Here is an 18,875-nt window from a genome sequence, read left to right as displayed (position 1 = left end):
GCCACTGCAGGGGCCCCAGTGGGACTCTTAATAGGTGCCACAGTGCCAGCCCCACTATTTTATTTTAAGTTCCTATGTACAATCGTAAATTTGCATTATCATGTGTATTTTGTTGATTTGGACTTAGACTTCTTTGACTTATCAATTATTTGTCTATTTGTCTATTGTTTTGTTTTTATTTTGGGAAAGTTCTCTCAGTAATATCAATATTAACTACTTATCTGCTGTGTATATCACAAATATATTTTCTTTCCATATAATTTCTATTGATGTTTGTAGTGTATTTTCCCATATAAAATATTTTAAAGTTTTATATATAGAAATGTCTTATTTTCTTTTATGAATTTTAGGTTTTTCCTTGAAATTTGAAGTAATAGATGTGTTCTGGCAATAAATTAATCCTACTTTTGTTTGAGAAGAATCTTTAGTTCATTTTTAATTTTGATAAAGTATTTTCACTGGGTATTGTTGACAGTTTTTTAAAGATGTCATTCCATTGTCTTCTGGTTTGCATAGTTTCTGGTACAAAGATCGCATGTGTTCCTCTGCATATGCATCTTCCTCCTTCATGTTCCTACCCTCTATGGTTTCTATTAAGAATTTCCTTATTGTCACATTTTTAAACACTGGTTATGATGTACTGTAATCTGACAATCTTTATGTTAGAATATTTTCAGTTTGTCGATAGTCCAGACTCTGTGGGTTTATCATTTTCATCAGATTTGGGTAAATTTCAGCCATATTTTTCCGAAAATCTTTTTCTTCAATTCCTTTCTTTCTGGTATTTCAATTACACTTCTGTTTACTGGTATTGTCTCACAGTAGTTTTGATCAGTTTTGTCTGTCTTTTCTTTCTTTGTACCTCATTTTGGATAGCTTTGATAAATTCTCTAGGGTTTCAAGTTCACTTATCTTTCCTTTTGTAGTGTCATATCTACTAATCCTAATCAGTATGTTTTTCATTTCAGGTAGTGTATTAATTCTTTTCTCGATAAGATTCTATGCAGATCTTGTTTTTAAATATTTATTTATTTTTGAAAGAGTTATAGAGAGAAGGGGGAAGAGAGAGAGAGAGGTCTTCCATCTGCTTGGTTCACTCCCCAAATGGCCTCAATGGCTGGGGATGGGCCAGGCTGAAGCCAAGAGCCAGGGGTTTCATCTGTATCTCTCACACAGGTTCAGGGACCCAAGGACTTGAGCCATCTTCTGCTGCTTTTCCCAGGTGAATTAGCAGGAAGCTGGATTGGAAGTGGAGCAGCCAGAACTCCAACCAATGCCATATGGGATACTGGAATTTTGCAGGTGGCAGTTTAACCTGACACACCACAGTGCCAGCTCCTTGATCTTTTAAATGCTATTTTATTTATCCCCACTTAATGTTGAACTTTTTTTCTGTGTTCTTTAGTATACAAAAGTATTTTTATAACAGATTTTTTTTGACAGGCAGAGTGGATAGTGAGAGAGAGAGACAGAGAGAAAGGTCTTCCTTTGCCATTGGTTCACCCTCCAATGGCCGCTGCAGCCGGCGCATTGTGCTGATCCGAAGCCAGGAGCCAGGTGCTTCTCCTGGTCTCCCATGTGGGTGCAGGGCCCAAGAACTTGGGCCATCCTCCACTGCCTTCCCGGGCCATAGCAGAGAGCTGGCCTGGAAGAGGGGCAACCGGGATAGAATCCGGCGCCCCAACCGGGACTAGAACCCGGTGTGCTGGCGCCGCAAGGCAGAGGATTAGCCTGTTGAGCCACGGGGCCAGCCTAGCAGATTTTTTAATATTCCTGTTTGCTAATTTCAGTGGGCAAATCATTACTGTTCCTGTTTGATTTTTATTCTTGTTTGTGTTAGATTTTCTTGCTTGTTTACATGTCTGGTAATCTGTGATCAGATTGTGAATTTTACATTGTTAGTTGCTGCAGAGGTGGAATGTGAGGAGGGTGTGGAGAGACAGATCCTTTACAGCAGTGGTTTTCAACCAGGGTCAGTTTTGCCCTCCAAAGGATAGTTTGTCAGTGCCTGGATATATTTTTTGTTATTAGCTACTTGGAGATTGCTGTTGGCATCTAGTGCTAGAGGCCAAGGATGATGGAATAATACATCCTACAATGTCAGGATAGTCCTCTGTGATAGAGAATTACCCAGTTCAAAGTGTCGGTAATATTGGTGCTGAGAATCTCTGAAGAGTTGGACTTAGTTGTTATATGAAGTGAAGTTGCATGGGACCAATTTGTTTCTTTCAAAGGTTGATATCAAGCTTTGTTAGTTTACATCCAGAGAAGTTTTTAGCATAGAACTAATTCAGCCTCTACTGAAGTTTTACTCTTCTGAGGAGAGCACCTAATAACTTGTGTTTTGAAAGGTTTCTTTTTTTTCTTTTTCTTTTTTTTTGACAGGCAGAGTGGATAGTGAGAGAGAGAGACAGAGAGGAAGGTCTTCCTTTGCCATTGGTTCACCCTCCAATGGCCACCGCGGCCAGCGCATCGTGCTGATCCGAAGCCAGGAGCCAGGTGCTTCTCCTGGTCTCCCATGTGGGTGCAGGGCCCAAGGACTTGGGCCATCCTCCACTGCCCTCCCGGGCCATAGCAGAGAGCTGGCCTGGAAGAGGGGCAACCGGGATAGAATCCGGCACCCCGACCAGGACTAGAACCCGGTGTGCCTGCGCCGCAAGGCGGAGGATTAGCCTGTTAAGCCACGGCGCCGGCCTGAAGGGTTTCTTATCTGTGACCAGTAGGAATGTGAACTATTTCCAGCCCTGTGTGAGCTCTAGGAATTATTCTGTCTACTTCTTTCCAGTGCTTCTTTCCTTAGTCTTGTGGATTTTCACCCAATGCATGTGTACATTAGTCTTCAATCAAAGATCAAAGAAGACACTTCAATAATTCTCTAGGTCTCCTTCTTTCTGTACAGCTCATTCTTCTCTGCAAATTCTATTCACTCAGGTCATTCTGAACCTTTATTTTTGCCTATGGAATTTTATATAAGTGGAATTTAAAAATACGTATTTTCTTATATGTTTGTTGTTTCACTTGATTCTGTGTATGTTAAGATTTTCCCCATGTTATGTTGGATAACTGTAATTTATTCATTTTTCATTCTTTTAAATAATTCATTGAAGATCATATAATCATTTACTTAAAGCTATTATTTAGGGGTGCTGGCATTGTGGTGTAGTGGATAAAGCCACCGCTTATGCTGTTGGCATCCCATATGGGCGCTGGTTCATATCCTTGCTGTTCCACCTCTGATACAGCTCCCTACTACTAACCTTGAAAAAGCAGAGGAAGATGGCCCCAAGTGTTTGGGCCCCTGCACCCATGTGGAGACTAGATTAAACTTCTGACTCCTGGCTCCAGCCTGGCACAGCACTGGCTGTGGCAGCTGTCTGTGGATGGAAGATTTTCTCTCTCTCTCTCTGACCTTCAATAAATACATAAATAAAACCTTAAAAACCCTATTATTTGATATCTTGGCTGTTTTTGGGTTCTGATGCTGTGAGTAATCTTTCTTGTATATATCTCCTAGTGCATACAACATACATTTCTCTGGTTATAAACCTGGGATAGGAATTACTGGACCATAGGATATATACCTTCAGCTTTACCAGATACTATTAAAATCTTTGTTAAAGTGATTTAAATTTTTTTCACTTTTGCTCACATCTTTTGAACCTTATGTTGCTTTCGTCTTCTACAATATTTGCAGTAGTTAGACCTTTAAATTTGATGGATGAGTAGTGGTATCTCATTATCATTTTAATTTGTATTTCTCTTATGAAGCTGAGCAACTTTTCATGTTAGTGATCACTTGAGCATTTTTTATGAACATCCTTTTAAATATGATTATTTGCATATTATGAACTCTGTCTTTTTCTTATTGATTATTAGGGCCTTAAACTTTCTGGATCAAATTCTTTGCCAATTTTATTGGATTCCTTTTCCCTTCTTAGTTGCTATTCATTTGATATGCAAAATTCTTAATTTCTTCAAATCAGTGGTTGTTATACTACTATAGTTCTAATAATCTGTAATTAATTTAAAATTTACTGTATGTGAATGAAATGGTCATTTTTCAACTCAAGTTTTGATTATGGCTATTGTTGATATTCCCACCAAGATAGAGTCTTTTTTGCTTTTTATTAAAAAAGTTCTTAATTTCTTTGTTATTTAATTTATATATTTAAAATTTTGTTTGTTTCTGGTTTAAGAAATATGTTTCTACCATGAGCTGATGAATATATTCACCTACATTGTAAGCTAGAAACCTTATGTTTTTTATCTTTTATATTTTTGCTCTCCATGTTTTCTAGAATTGGTTTTCATAAATTATATAAGAAAGTTGTCCTGTTTTATTTTTACCATATAGAAATTGTCTCAGTGCCATTCTTAGAAAAACCTACTTTTTTTTTTTACTGTTTTATAGTGCCATTTTTTTCATATTCACATTGTTCTTATTTATATTAGTCTGTTTCTGAGTGGTTTATTCTATTCTATCTTTTTTTTTCTGGTAGTGGCATCACCAGTACCATATATTTTAATTATAGTAGTTTTAAGACTTGCTACCCGGGGGCCAGAACTGAAGTATGTTAAGCTGCCACTTACAATGCAGGCGTCTCTTATGGGAGTGCCTGTTCTACTCCTGGCTGCTCCAGCTCCAATCCATCTCCCGGCTAATGTGGTTAGGAGAGAAGCAGACAACTACTTAGAATTTTGGGCACCTTCCACTCATGTGGGAGACCTTGATGAAGTTCTGGGTCCCTGGTTTCCTTGTGGCCATTTGGGGAGTGAACCAGTAAAAGAAAATCTTTCTCTAGCTCTGTGTCTCCCGTTTTCTGTTATTCTATCTTTAAAATGAATAAATACATCTTTTTGAAAAAAGGCTTGATATCTGATATTATAAATCATTCCACTTTTTAAAAATTTTTATTTAGTGAATATAAATTTCCAAAGTACAATTTATGGATTACAATGGCTTTCCCTTCTCCCCCATAACTTGCCTTCCACTTGTACCCCTCCCATCTCCCGCTCCCTCTCCAATTCCATTCACATCAAGATTCATTTTCAATTATCTTTATATACAGAAGATCGATTTAGTATATATTAAGTAAAGATTTCATCAGATCATTCCACTTTTTAAAAGAACATAATTTTGTTTAATGTCTCTTTTAAAATGACTAATTTAACTGACAAATAATAATTTGTGTATTTGTGGGGCATAGTTATTAATGTACTGTGTATTTCAAAATTGCTTAAAGAATAGACTTCTAAGTTCTCACCAGAAAAATGTGGTCATGGGGTGATGGATGTGTTAATTTGATTCAATGTATACATGGATTGTGAACAATGTATACGTACATTGTATACACAGATCAAAACATCACATGGTATCCCGATTTGATCTTATTCAAGACTTGGTAATTCTTGGCTTTTAATTTCACTTAAATTTCAGATGCAAGTTTTACAGCTTTTTAGTAACAAATTTTGCTGAAATTTTGGTTAGTATTGCATGAAATCTATAGATCAGTTTTTTGGAACTGAAATCTGTAACATATGCAGCTTCCAATTCATGAACGTATCATACATCTCTTTTTATTTAGATCCTCCCCAATGTTTCTCAATAGAGTGTTGCAATTTTTTTCCATAGAAGTCTTGGAAATACTTTGTTAGATTTATGTCCAGATACATGATTGTTTTAAAAGTGATACCATTCAAAATTTCATTTTCTTTCTTTTTTAAAAAAAGGTTTATTTTTTATGTCTTTGAAAAATGGAGTTATAGAAAGTGAGAAGGAAAGATAGATAGATAAATAGATAGATAGATAGATAGATAGATCCATCTTCGAACCACTGGTTCAGTCCCCAATGGCTGAAATGACCCTGGCTGGGTCAGGCTAAAGCCAGGAGCTAGGAGCTTCATCTGAGTCTCCCATGTGAATTCAGGGACTGAAAGACTTGGACCATTCTCTGATGCTTTCCCAGGTACAGTAGCTGCTTTGGAAGCTGAGCAGCTGGGACTCCAGCTGGCACCAGTATGGGATGCTGACACTGCAGGTGGCAGCTTACTGCACTGAACCACAGCACAAGCCCCCAAATTTCATTTTCAAATGATTTCTGCATTTAAAAATGACATCTAAAATGTTTTCATCTGTTATTTTTACTATTAATATTTGCAAATCAGAATTTATTGATTTTGGATGTTATCAGTGCAAAGTGTTTTAGCTGCACCTTTGTATGTAATATGTGCAAATTTTTTTCTATGATGTTAATATGTTGAATTACTTGTTTTTTAATGCTAGACCAACCTTCATTTCCTTGAGTAAACATAATTGTAAATATGACTGTTAATATAAATATATATTCTGTATACTGTCTGATTTATTTCATTATATTTTGAAGATTTATTTTATTTGAAAGGCAGAGTTATAAAGAGAGACAGAGACACAAAGAAAAAGAGATCTTTCTTTTAAAAAAATGGGGAAAGTTTTATTTATTTATTTATTTTTTAACTTTTAGTTAGTAAATATAAATTTCCAAAGTACAGTTTATGGATTGCAATGGCTTCCCCCCTCCCCATCATTTCCCTCCCACTCGCACCCCTCCCATCTCCTGCTCCCTCTCCTCTTCCATTCACATCAAGATTCATTTTCAATTATCTTTATATACAGAAGATCGATTTAGTATATATTAAGTAAAGATTTCATCTGTTTGCACCCACACAGAAACACAAAGTGTAAAATACTGTTTCAGTACTAGTTATAGGATTACTTCACATTGGACAACACATTAAGGACAGATCCCACATGAGAAGTAAGTAACAGTGACTCCTGTTGTTGACTTAACAATTTGACACTCTTGTTTATGGCGTCAGTAATCTCCCTAGGCTCTAGTCATGAGTTGCCAAGGCTATGGAAGCCTTTTGAGTTTGCCGACATCGATCTTTTTCCAACAGGGTCATAGTCAAAGTGGAAGTTCTCTCCTCCCTTCAGAGAAAAGTACCTCCTTCTTTGATGGCCCCGTTCTTTCCACTGGGATCTCACTCACAGAGATCTTTCATTTAGGTCTTCTTTTTTTTTTTTTTTCTTTTCTTTTCTGTTCTTTCCACTGGGATCTCACTCGCAGAGATCTTTTGTTTAGGTCTTCTTAGAAAAAGAGATCTTTCATCTGCTGGTTCACTCTCCAAATGGCCAGCCAAAGCCAGGAGTCTGGATCCCTATCTGGGTTTGCTGCATAGCTGACAGGTGTCCAAGCACTTGGGCATCTTCCACTGCTTTTTCAGGCACAATAACAGGGATCTAGATCAGACATGGACTAGCTGGGACTCAAATCTGTGCTCTTGGGATGCTGGTGTCACAGGCAGTGGCTTAACCCACTGCACCACAATGCTGGACCTTATTTTATTAAATTTTAAAAAATATATTTATTTATTTATTTGAAAATCAGAGTTACACACAGAGAGAAGGAGAGGCAGAGAGAGAGAGAAAGAGAGAGAGAGAGAGAGAGAGAGAGAGAGAGAGAGGTCTTCTATCCATTGGTTCACTCCTCAATTAGCTGCAGCAGCCGGAGCTGCGCCGATCCGAAGCCAGGAGTCAGGAGCTTCCTCCAGGTCTCCCACGTGGGTGCGGGAGCCCAAGAACCTGGGCCATCTTCTACTGCTTTTCTAGGCCATAGCAGAGAACTGAATCGGAAGATGGGCAGTCGGGACCTGAACCAGCATCCATATGGGATGCCAGCACTGCAGACGGTGGCTTTACCCACTGTGCCACAGCACTGGCCCCCTTATTTAATTAATTTTTTAAGAAGAGACTTTTACATCTAAGTTTCATAGTAGTACTGGCATGCCCTTATTTTCATTTCTATTTTTTTTGTTAGATTTATTTGTATTTAAAATTTTTTAGCAAGCATAAGAATTGTATGCATTTGTGGGATTCCTTGTTAGATTTAATATTAACTTATTCTAGCTTCTTAATAAATATGTTATCTCCTTTTCAGTTTTCCAGGAAAGTTTATCTGATCTTTGAGTTATTTATTTGAAACTAGAGTTCATGATTGATGTCTGTACCAGGAGTTTTACTGATGGTATTTCTGATTAATGATTCAACTTCCTATTTTCCTATTAAGTAATTTTGTTTATGTCCTCTTTAGTAGATTATAGTTTGTGATATTTTCCCAAGGATTTTCTCAGTTGATGTAAATCCTTAGTTCACATTTTCTACAGAATCTATAGTGATAGTCTCATTTCAGTCCTATTTTTTTTTAAGATTTATTTATTTATCTGAAAGAGTGACACAGAGAGAGAGGGGGAGGGAGAGAGAGATCTTCCATCCAGTGAATCACTCCTCAAGTGGCTGTAAGAAGCCAGGAGCCAGGGACTCCATGCAGGTCTCCTTTTTGGATGGAAGCACTAAAAACTTGGGCCATCTTCTAAGGCTTTCCCAGGTGCATCAATAGGAAACTGGACCAGAAGTGGAGCAGTCAGGACTTTGGATTGGCACTCTGATATGGAATGCTGGTATCCACTGCAGGATACTCTCCCAATTCAATTCTTTTTTTTTAAAGATTTATTTATTTTACTTGAAAATCAGAGTTACACAGAAAGAGAAGGAGAGACAGAGAGAGAGGTCTTCCATCTGCTGGTTTACTCCCCAGTTGGCCACAATGGCCAAAGCTGAGCTGATCTGAAGCCAGGAGCTTCTTCTGGGTCCCCCACGTGGGTGCAGGGGCCCAAGGACTCAGGCCATCTTCTACTGCTTTCCCAGGCCATAATAGAGAGCTGGATTGGAAGAGGAGCAGCTGGGACTCGAACTGGTGTCCCTATGGGATGCTGGCACTGCAGGCGGCAGCTTTACTCGCTATGCCACAGCGCCAGCCCCCCAGTTTCAATTCTTGATATCATGTTTGTTTCCTGGGCTTGTTTTTCTGTATCAACAACACCAGATGCTATTAGTATTGGTTCTTTAGAAGGACTCACTTTTTGTTGAGCCCTTGCTTGTTTAAAAAAATATGAGTTGTATAAATTATTGAAATGATAATGTCTTGTGATGCCTAAAATATGATTAAATAATATATAACTGCAAAGAGGTTGAAATAAGTTAAAGAATTCTAAGATCTTTGGATTGTCCATAAGGAGAAAAATTAATTTCAGCTTTCATTTTTTATTTCCTTAAATTTTGTTTATCTTAACTTCTTTTTCTAATAATTTGAAGTGAATTTTAAGTCATTATTTTATAATGTTTTAGTTTCATCCTATCAGTATTCACATGTAGAAGTCCCACTGTCTTTCAGTTCAAGTATTTTACAGTTATTAAAGAATAAGGGGCCGGTGCTGTGGTGCAGTGGGTTAAAGCCCTGGCCTGAAGCACCAGCATCCCATATGGGTGCCGGTTTGAATCCTGGCTGCGCCTCTTCCAATCCAGCTCTCTGCTATGGCCTGGGATAGCAGTAGAAGATGGCCCAAGTTCTTGGACCCCTGCACCCACGTAGGAGACCCGGAAGAAGCTCCTGGCTCCTGGCTTCAGATCGGCACAGCGCCGGCCATTATGACTGTCTTGGAGAGTGAACCAGTGGATGGAAGACCTCTCTCTTGGTCTCTACCTCTCTCTGTAACTATCTTTCAAATAAATAAAATAAATCTTTAAAAAAATTATCCATTGATGTTTTTCTTAATTTTCAAGACTGTAATCATGTTTCAATTACTTTGAGTTAATTTTTAAATTAAAATCAGTGTAGGGGCCGGCGCTGTGGCGCAGTGGGTTAAAGCCCTGGCCTGAAGCGTTGGCATCCCATATGGGCACTGGTTCGAGAGCCGGCTGCTCTACTTCCAATCCAACTATCTGCTATGGCCTGAGAAGGCAGTAGAAGATGGCCCAAGTCCTTGGGCCCCTGTTCCCACATGGGAGACCCAGAAGAAGCACCTGGCTCCTGGCTTTGGATCAGCGCAGCTCTGGCCGTTGCAGCCATCTGGGGAGTGAACCAGTGGATGGAAGACCTCTCTCTGTCTCTACCTCTCTCTTTAACTCTCTTTCAAATAAATACAAATAAATCTTTTAAAAAAATTAAAATCAGTGTAGCTAGAGAACATGTTGTTTATGATTTCAAGTTTTCAACTCTGGAAACTTTCTTGGTAGCATAATTTATGGTTAATTTTTACTGATGTTCTATGTGTGCTTGAACATATTATGTACATGTACAATGTATTTATTGGATGCAGGGTTAATGTGGCTAGTTATGTAGTGAAAAATCTCTAATCTTATTATTTTTAAAAGTTATGCTAGCAATTATTGATAGGTATGCTAAAGTCTTCTACCACAAATGTATATTTGTTTAGGTATTAGAATTCAATTTTTAAAATTTTAAAACTATATTATTAGATATGTACAGGTTTTTAATTACTATATTTTTCTAATAAATTGAATTTTTAAAAAAATATTTACTTATTTGAATTTCAGAGTTACAGGGAGAGAGACAGAGTCAGAAAGAGGAGGAGGGTCTTCCATCTGCTGGTTCACTCCCCAGATGGCTGCAACAGCCAGGGCAAGGTCAGGCCAAAGCCAGGAGCCAGAAGCTTCTCCCAGGTCTCCCAGATGGGTAGCAGGGGCAAAAAACTTGGGTCATCTTCTACTGTTTTTCCGAGGCCATTAGCAGAGAGCTGGATTGGAAGTGGAGCAGCCAGGACATGAGCCATTGCCCATATGGGATGCCCATAGGGGATGCTGGTGTAGCAGGCTGCTATGCCGTGATGCCAGCCCCAAATGTTGTATTTTTGTAAACTTTCTTTTCAGAATTCTGCTTTCTGATTTTTGTTTTTGTGTTGAAGTTTTTTTCTATTAATTGTGCAGATTAATTTACCTTTTTATTTGTATGTTAGTTGTTAAGCATCCATTGCATCTGGTGTCATTCATTTGAGGGACTTCAAGCAAGAACCACCCATTTGAGTCAGAACCAGGGGAGAGAATAAGCTGTTTGAAAGCAGTATATAGTTGGGATGGTTCTCTAAAGAACAATGGATAGCCTGAACAAGTTCTCTTTCTTAGTCTCTAAATTTTGATTTGGACATTTGTTTTATTACAGTTAGGATAACTGCCGATATCTTCAGGGATAAATCTGTCGTTTTGTGCATTTTTGGGTCTTGTCACTTCTATTTATCTTTTTCCTTCCTTTCAAAATATTTGAAATGATTATGTTTTATTGTTACATTTGTTCGTGTACTGTTTGGAAATTTTATGTTTGAATATTTGGAGAAATACAAAAATCAATTGGCTAGTCCACAAATTAAATTTGCATGTGTCTTTGATATAGAAAAGTCAAAAGTTGATTGGTAAGGTGGAAGTTCTGGTGCAGTGGTACAAACCTTGGTAGCTTTGCTTCTGATCCAAGCCCCTGCTAATGTGTCTTTAAAGTAACAGATTATGGCTGAAGTACTTGAGCCTTTGCCATCCACGTTTGGTACTTGGATGGAGGCGTGGCTGTTGTTGCCATTTGGGAGTGAACCAGCATATGTAAGATCCTCTCTCACTCTCTCTTTAAATCTCTCTTTCAAATAAGTAAATAAATCTTTAGAAGTTAATTGATATTCTTCCTCCTCCTGTTCAAGATAGAGACCTGAAATTCTTTAACTCATTTAAATCTATAAATATATCTTTATTTATATACTATTTATAGTATATGAACTTTATGCTATTTATAAATCTATAAATCTGTCTTGATTTATATACTATTTTTTGATGTCTTAAAAATATTTAACCCAAGATGTTAATGTAATTTTCTACTCTCAACATTGTTTTAAAATGTATTTAAATAGTTGCCAGGTTTTTTTTTTTTTAGAAAAGATTTGTTTATTTGAAAGGCAGAGTTACAGAGACGCAGAGGCAGAGAGAGAGAGAGAGAGAGAGAGAGAGAGAGGTCTTCCATCCACTGGTTCATTCCCCAAGTGGCTGCAGTGGCCAGAGCTGAGCCAACCCGAAGCCAGGAGCCAGGAGCTTCTTCCAGTTCTCCCACAAAGGTTCAGGGGCCCAAAGACTTGGGCCGTTTTTTACTGCTTTCCAAGGCGATAGAGAGAGCTGAATCAAGTGGAGCAGCCAAGTCTTGAACCAGCGCCCATATGGGATGCCGGCACCGCAGGTGGTGACTTTACCCACTATGCCACAGCACCCGTCCCAATATTTGTCAGTTTTGTTCCTCTTCCTTATTTCTTGCACTTCTATCAGAGATAACTGTCTTTTGACAGTGGAAATCTTTGAGTTTTCTTTAGTGTAAGGATGCTGCTGAAGAATATTTCAAGCTTTGTTTGTCTGAAATGTTCATCACAGTTCCTGAAAGACTTTTTTCCTTGAGGACATACTTTCATGTTGGTATTTCTGCCCTAAGCACTTTGTAAATATTCCAGTGTCTATTAGTTTCCATTACCGCTGTCACAAATTCAGCTGTGACTCTAACTAACATTCCTTTTGTCATTTTCCTGTTGCTGCTTTTGATAGTTTGCTATGTGCTACATAGTTTGATATGTGCTACAGTGTACGTTTGTTTATATTCATTCTATTTTAGATTCATTGGGATTTTTAAATTTGTAGCCCTGGAGTTACCCTCACCATTGTCTTCTGCAATGTTGCTTCATTGTATTTCTATCCTGTTATTTTAGGATTCTAACTAGAGATGTTTTAACCTTCTCACCCCATCCTTTCTATCTCTACCTTTTGTTTTAACATCTTTTCCTCTCTGGGATTCGTTATGTAAGTTTAATGTACCTTAAAGTTCACTGATTGTCGTTTCTTCCTGTACTCTGAATGCTAGGGTCCCATAATCAATGTGTTGAACGTCCAGTTCCCCGTTTTACAGTGTTGGAGTACATCAGGATGTGAGCATTTTGGGGGGTGTTTTTTGGAGCCCTCAGGAATAGATTGATGCCATGATAGAAGGGAGTGACAAAAAGGCTTTGTTCTTGGCTTGCCACTCTGCCTTCTACCATGTGAGGATGCCTTGATCTTGGGTTTCCCAGCCCCCACAGCTGTGCAACATCAATTCCCACTCTTAGGAATTACCCAATCTGTGGTATTCTTTTATAGCAGTACAAACACATGGAGACATTTCTATTTGTTCTTTTTATAATCTGTGTTACTTTTATAATTTCTAGTTCCCTCTTGAAATTTTCAAGCTTGACTTTTAGCTCCTGAACACAATAAATAATTTTTTAAAATTATTTTATTTATTTGAAAGAGTTACAGAGAAAGGTAGAGCCAGAGAGAGAGAGAGGTCTTCCATTCCACTGGTTCACTCCCCAAATGACCATAACGACCAGAGCTGAGCTGATCCAAAGCCAGAAGCCAGGAGCTTCTTCCACGTCTCCCACGTGAGTGCAGGGGCCCAAGGACTTGGGCCATCTTCTGCTGCTTTCCCAGGCCATAGCAGAGAGCTGGATTGGAAGAAGAGCTGCTGGGACTAGAACTGATGCCCATATGGGACGCTGGTGTTGTAGGCTGGGGCTTTAACCCATTGTACCACAGTGCTGGCCCCATACAATAAATAATTTTTAACCACCTTTTTCTGATGTGTCCAGTGACTGGGATCCCAGTGGGTCTATTTCTTTCTTTTTTTTTTTTATTTATTTATTTTTTTTTTGACAGGCAGAGTGGACAGTGAGAGAGAGAGACAGAGAGAAAGGTCTTCCTTTTGCCGTTGGTTCACCCTCCAATGGCCGCCGCGGTAGCGCGCTGCGGCCGGCGCACCGCGCTGTTCCGATGGCAGGAGCCAGGTGCTTCTCCTGGTCTCCCGTGGGGTGCAGGACCCAAGGACTTGGGCCATCCTCCACTGCACTCCCTGGCCACAGCAGAGAGCTGGCCTGGAAGAGGGGCAACCGGGACAGGATCGGTGCCCCGACCGGGACTAGAACCCGGTGTGCCGGCGCCGCAAGGCGGAGGATTAGCCTGTTGAGCCACGGCGCCGGCCGGGTCTATTTCTGTGTTCTGATTTTAAGTTGTGTCTTCAGTGGCATCTTGACACTGTGATGTAAGCTGTGTCAAACACTTCTCAGAAACAATTTTGGGCTTATAAAGATGTTTCCATCCTCTAGAATGGATTTTGGCTTGCTTCTGCCAGGTACTTTGGGGTACTAGAAATACTGGGTAGCCTCGAACCATATCAGGTTTAAGGTATTCTGGATAAGAACTTCATTATCTACAGTTTACATGCACTCTTTAAGTGTAGCCCCTCCTATTCCCTAGCCCAAAGTAGAGGTTGCTTATGAAGTTCTCCCCTGACTGGCACACTCAGGATTTAGGCTTTTGTTTGTCTAGTCCCACGAGGTTGTCATAAGTACATGTCAGTCTTCATCCATCTCTTAAATGTAAACAGCCCAGATCAAAAGTTGCTGGGAGTCTGAGTTTATCTTCTGAATTGGTTTCTTTTCTTTTCTTTTTTTTTAACCTCTTGTTAATTCTTCATGACTTGTTCACCATTAGGTGCTTTTATGATTTTCAGTAGTTTGGTTGATTCAGACTACTGATACTGCATCACTGGTAATAGAAATCTTCCTTTAAGTTTATGTTAAGCTTCCTTTTGGCTGGAACTGCCATTTTTCAGTAACTCACCAAGATGACGAACACAAAGGGAAAGAGGTGAGGTACCCAGTACATATTCTACAGGCCTTTCAGAAAGCATGGAATTGTTCCTTTGGCCACATTCATGTGCATTTACAAGAAAGGTGACATTATAGACACCAAAGGAATGGGTACTGTTCAAAAAGGAATGCCCCATAAGTGTTACCATGGCAACACTGGAAGAGTCTACAGTGTTACCCAGCATGCTATTGGCACTGTTGTACACAAACAAGTGAAGGGCAAGATTCTTGCCAAGAGAATAAATGTACATATTGAACATATTAAGCACTCTGAGAACCGAGATATCTTCTTGAAACTTGTGAAGGAAAATGATCAGAAAAAGAAGAAAGCCAAAGAGAAGGGTACCTGGGTTCAACTAAAGTGTCAGCCTGCTCCACCCAGAGAAGCCCACTTTGGCAGAAACAATGAAAAGGAGCCTGAGCTGCTGGAATCCATTCCTTATGAATTCATGGCATAATAAGTATAAAATAAATAAATAAAAGACCTCTGGACTGCAAAAAAAGTTTATGTTAGAATGTCAACATTTTGCTTTCCATTTTTAGGTCTTATATTGGTTCTTTTTCAGTGCCATTTTTTTGTGAGTTTTTGAAGATACTTTTAAAGGCTGTATAATTTCTATGAATATAGTAAACATAATTGTTTCTAATCTATATAATTCCAGCATATAGATATGTTGGTTTACAGTGCTCTATAATTTTTAAAAGAATGCAAGTAATCATAAATTAAAATTAATTTCTGAATGTATATTATTGTATATAAATTTTATAGACCTTTTTGGATATTTTAAAATTTATTATACAAGAGTAAAAATTGGTCTTACCATTAGTTAAAAAATACAATATTCAAGTATTATTTCCCTCTCTCTTTTTAAAGATTTATTTATTTATTTGAAAGGCAGAGTTAGAGAAGAAAAGACAGAGATCCTCCATCCTATAGTTCACTTTCAAAATGGTTGCAATGGTCAAGATTGGACCAGGCCAAAGCCAGGATCCAGGAGCTTCTTCCAGGTCTCTTACGTGGGTGCAGGGGCCCAAGGACTTGTGCCATTTTCCGCTGTTTCCCAGGTGCATTAGAAGGGAACTGTACTGGAAGTGAAGCAGCTTGGACTTGACTCCGTGCCCATTTAGGATGTTGGCTTTGCAGACAGTAGCTTTAGCTACTACTCCACAGCACCAGCCCCCTACTTACTTCTCTTAAAGTAACTGCCTTGTTTCAGTGATTTTGTCTTTATCAGAATGTTTTACAATCCACAAAGAAAATGGGAAATATGGTGGTATACAGAAATAATTTACCACTATTACATTTTTTCAAAGATTTGATTTATTTATTTGAGAGCTAGAGTTACAGAGAAGAGAGAGAGAAAGGTCTTCCATACTCTGGTTCACTCTTCAGGTGGCCGCAACAGCCAGAGCTGAGCCAATCTGAGACCAGGAGCCAGAAGCTTCTTCCGGGTCTGCCATGCAGGTGCAGGGTGCAAGCACTTGGGCCATCTTCAGCTGCCTTCCCAGGCCATAGCAGAGAGCTAGACCGAAGAGGAGCAGCCAGAACCTGAACCAGCGTCCATAAGGGATTCCAGCGCTGCAGGCAGAGACTTAGCTCATTGCGCCACAGCGCTGGCCCCTGCTATTACCTTTCTACCAATTCTGTTTAAACAATATGATTCTGTTGTTAGTGGTAAATGAGATACTTCCCATTTTCCTAACTAAAATGATTTAGTTCTTCCTTACTCTTCCATAGAGTGAGTTTAAAGTAGTTTGATTTCCACTTACTTTTCTTGTCCTTTCTCCATGCAATATTTGAATGATATCATCTCCCCCTTATCTTTCTTTCTTCAAATTACATTTTGTGTAGCACATTTTGTACTAAATATTGCATTTAGGATTTAGGATTTTGTTGTGGTGTGTGCTTTCTGCTCCAAGATGTTTTCATATCAGTTGTTCTCAGTCTGTCTGTCTGTCTATATCTATCTATCCTTTTACTCACACTTTAAGTAATTTACTTACCAATGTTTCTGCCTTTCCCAATTTTATGGTTTATGTGTTTTTTTTATTGTTTAACTGAAACATTTCTAATACTTTTCTCTAAGTTAGGTATTTTTGGGTGCATTCTCAATGAGTTCTTGTGTAACTTTGGAAAACAATTTTTTTTCTCTCTGATGAGTAAGTGATACCTTTGCTGGGTATAAGATTTTGAGATTATAATTCTTTTTTTCCCCCCAGTAGTCTGTATCTTTGCTCTACTGTTTACTGGCTCTTATTACTACAGATGAGAAGTCTGATGCCAGTCTATTTTTTAAAGATTTATTTTATTTATTTGAAAGGCAGAGGTAGAGACACACAGAGAGAGAGATCCTCCATTTGCTGGTTCACTCCCCAAATGGCCACAACGACCAGGGCTGGGCCACGCCAAATCTAGGAGCCAGGAGGGTACAGGGGCCCAAGCACTTGGGCCATCTTCTTCTACTTTCCCAGGAGCATTATTAGGGAGCTGGATGAGAAGTGGAGCAGCTGGGACTTGAACCAGTGCCCACATGAGATGCTGATGCTACAGGCTAGGGCTTTAACCCATTGTACCACAGTGCCAGCCCCAGTCTATTTATTTTTAAAAATGTAGTAAGTATTTCAAATAACTAAAAACAAATCCTCTTTATATAATTGGGCCAGCATTTGATTTTGTTTCCATAGAATATTTTTTAAAAAACTGTATTTGGAATTTCAAAAAATGTTTTTTTTTTATTTTGTTCTACTTAAAAATAGAGGAGAGAGGGATGGAGGGAAGGAGTGAGGGAGAGAGGGCAGGAGAGAGAGAGAGAGATACAGATACAGATACAGATACAGATACAGATACAGATACAGATACAGACACATATTGATTCTAACTCCTGGTTCACTCCCCAAATGCTCACAACAACCAGGACTGGATCAGGCCAAAGCCAGTAGCCCAGAATTCTGTCCTGGTATCCCATATGGGTCGCAGGGTCCCAAGCATTTGAGCCATCATCTGCTGCCTACCAGGATGCATTAGTAGGAAGCTGGATCAGAACTAGAGGGGCTAGGACTCAAACTGGTGTGGTATGTGGGTGTCACAAGTGGCAGTTGAACCTGCTGTACCACAGTGCCTGCTCCTTTTCATAGCATATTAAGCATGCTTTTCTGTGGTATTATATTCTCATATCATGTTGTTTTAAAATTCCTAACGACAATATATTTTTATTTTCTTTACAAATAGTCTCTATTTACAAGTATTTTTTCTTGGATGTCCAAATAATTTACTTTCCCTTAATATATAGGTTTACTAAAATATGTCTTGGTGTTGCTTATTCTGGATCAGTTTTCTCAGGTGCCTTATGCATTCTTCAATAGATAGTGTCAAAGTTTATCTTCCTGAAAATTTGTCTTAGATTACAGAGTGTATTTCTTCTGTTTTATTACTTCATATCTCTTTTTCAGGGACTGCAATTATGTATTTATCTGATAATATTTTCAATTCTTCTGTAACTAACACTTCTAAATCTTACTTGTCTCCTTAAGAAATATTTTAGGAGCAGGTATTGAGATTAGCACTTAAGATATTCACATCCCACAATGGAGTATCTGGATTCAATTCCCAACTCTGGTTCCTGACTCCAACTTCCTACTAATGCAGATCCTGGGAGACAGCAGTGAAGGCTTAAATTATTGAGTTCCTGCCACCCATGTGGGAGACCTGGTTTCTATTTCATGTTCCTGGCTTTGGCCCCCACCCAGCCCCTGAAATTGTGGAGATTTGGGGAGTGAATCAGCAGATGGGAACTCTCTTTCTGTCTCTCTGTCTCTCTCTCTCTCTGCTTCTCAAATAAATAAGTATATAGTAGTAAAAAATTAAGTTTTCCTTATTTCCCATTTTGCATTTTTATTTTTAAAAATTTATTTGAAAGGGAAAGAGACATACGGAAAGAAACAGAGACAGAGACAGAGACAGCGAGAGAGATCTCCCATCTGCTGAACTCACTCTCCAAATGTCCACAGTGGCTGCAGGAGCCCAAACCAGGAGATGGGAACTCAGTTCAAGTCTTCCACACAGGTGGCAAGGAACCTAGGTACTTGAGCCTTCACTGCTGGCTCACAAGCACGAAGCTGGAGTCAGGAGCGGGTGGCATGTGGGCATGCTGAACAGCATAACTGCAGAATCAAACACTCACCCTCCATCTTGTATTTCTTTTAAGGCATTATCTGTAGTGTTTATTTGGTGTTATATTTTCCAGTTAAGTTTTACTTGTGAAAAAGATTATTTTGCTTTT

General features: G+C 38.9%; 1 protein-coding gene and 1 pseudogene across 2 annotated transcripts in view; both read left to right on the top strand.

The window, feature by feature from the left end:
- The window catches only part of LOC133757974 (protocadherin alpha-C2), a 130,086-nt gene that overhangs the window by 4,459 nt on the left and 106,752 nt on the right, over positions 1-18,875 (top strand). The window lies entirely within an intron of this gene.
- LOC133757976 (large ribosomal subunit protein eL21-like) lies at positions 14,571-15,053 on the top strand (annotated as a pseudogene).

This window comes from Lepus europaeus, chromosome 4, assembly GCF_033115175.1.
Source record: "Lepus europaeus isolate LE1 chromosome 4, mLepTim1.pri, whole genome shotgun sequence".
In the NCBI taxonomy this organism is placed as follows: Eukaryota; Metazoa; Chordata; class Mammalia; order Lagomorpha; family Leporidae; genus Lepus; species Lepus europaeus.
Note: the sequence above shows the minus strand (reverse complement) of the source record. Positions and strands in the feature narration are given on the sequence as shown.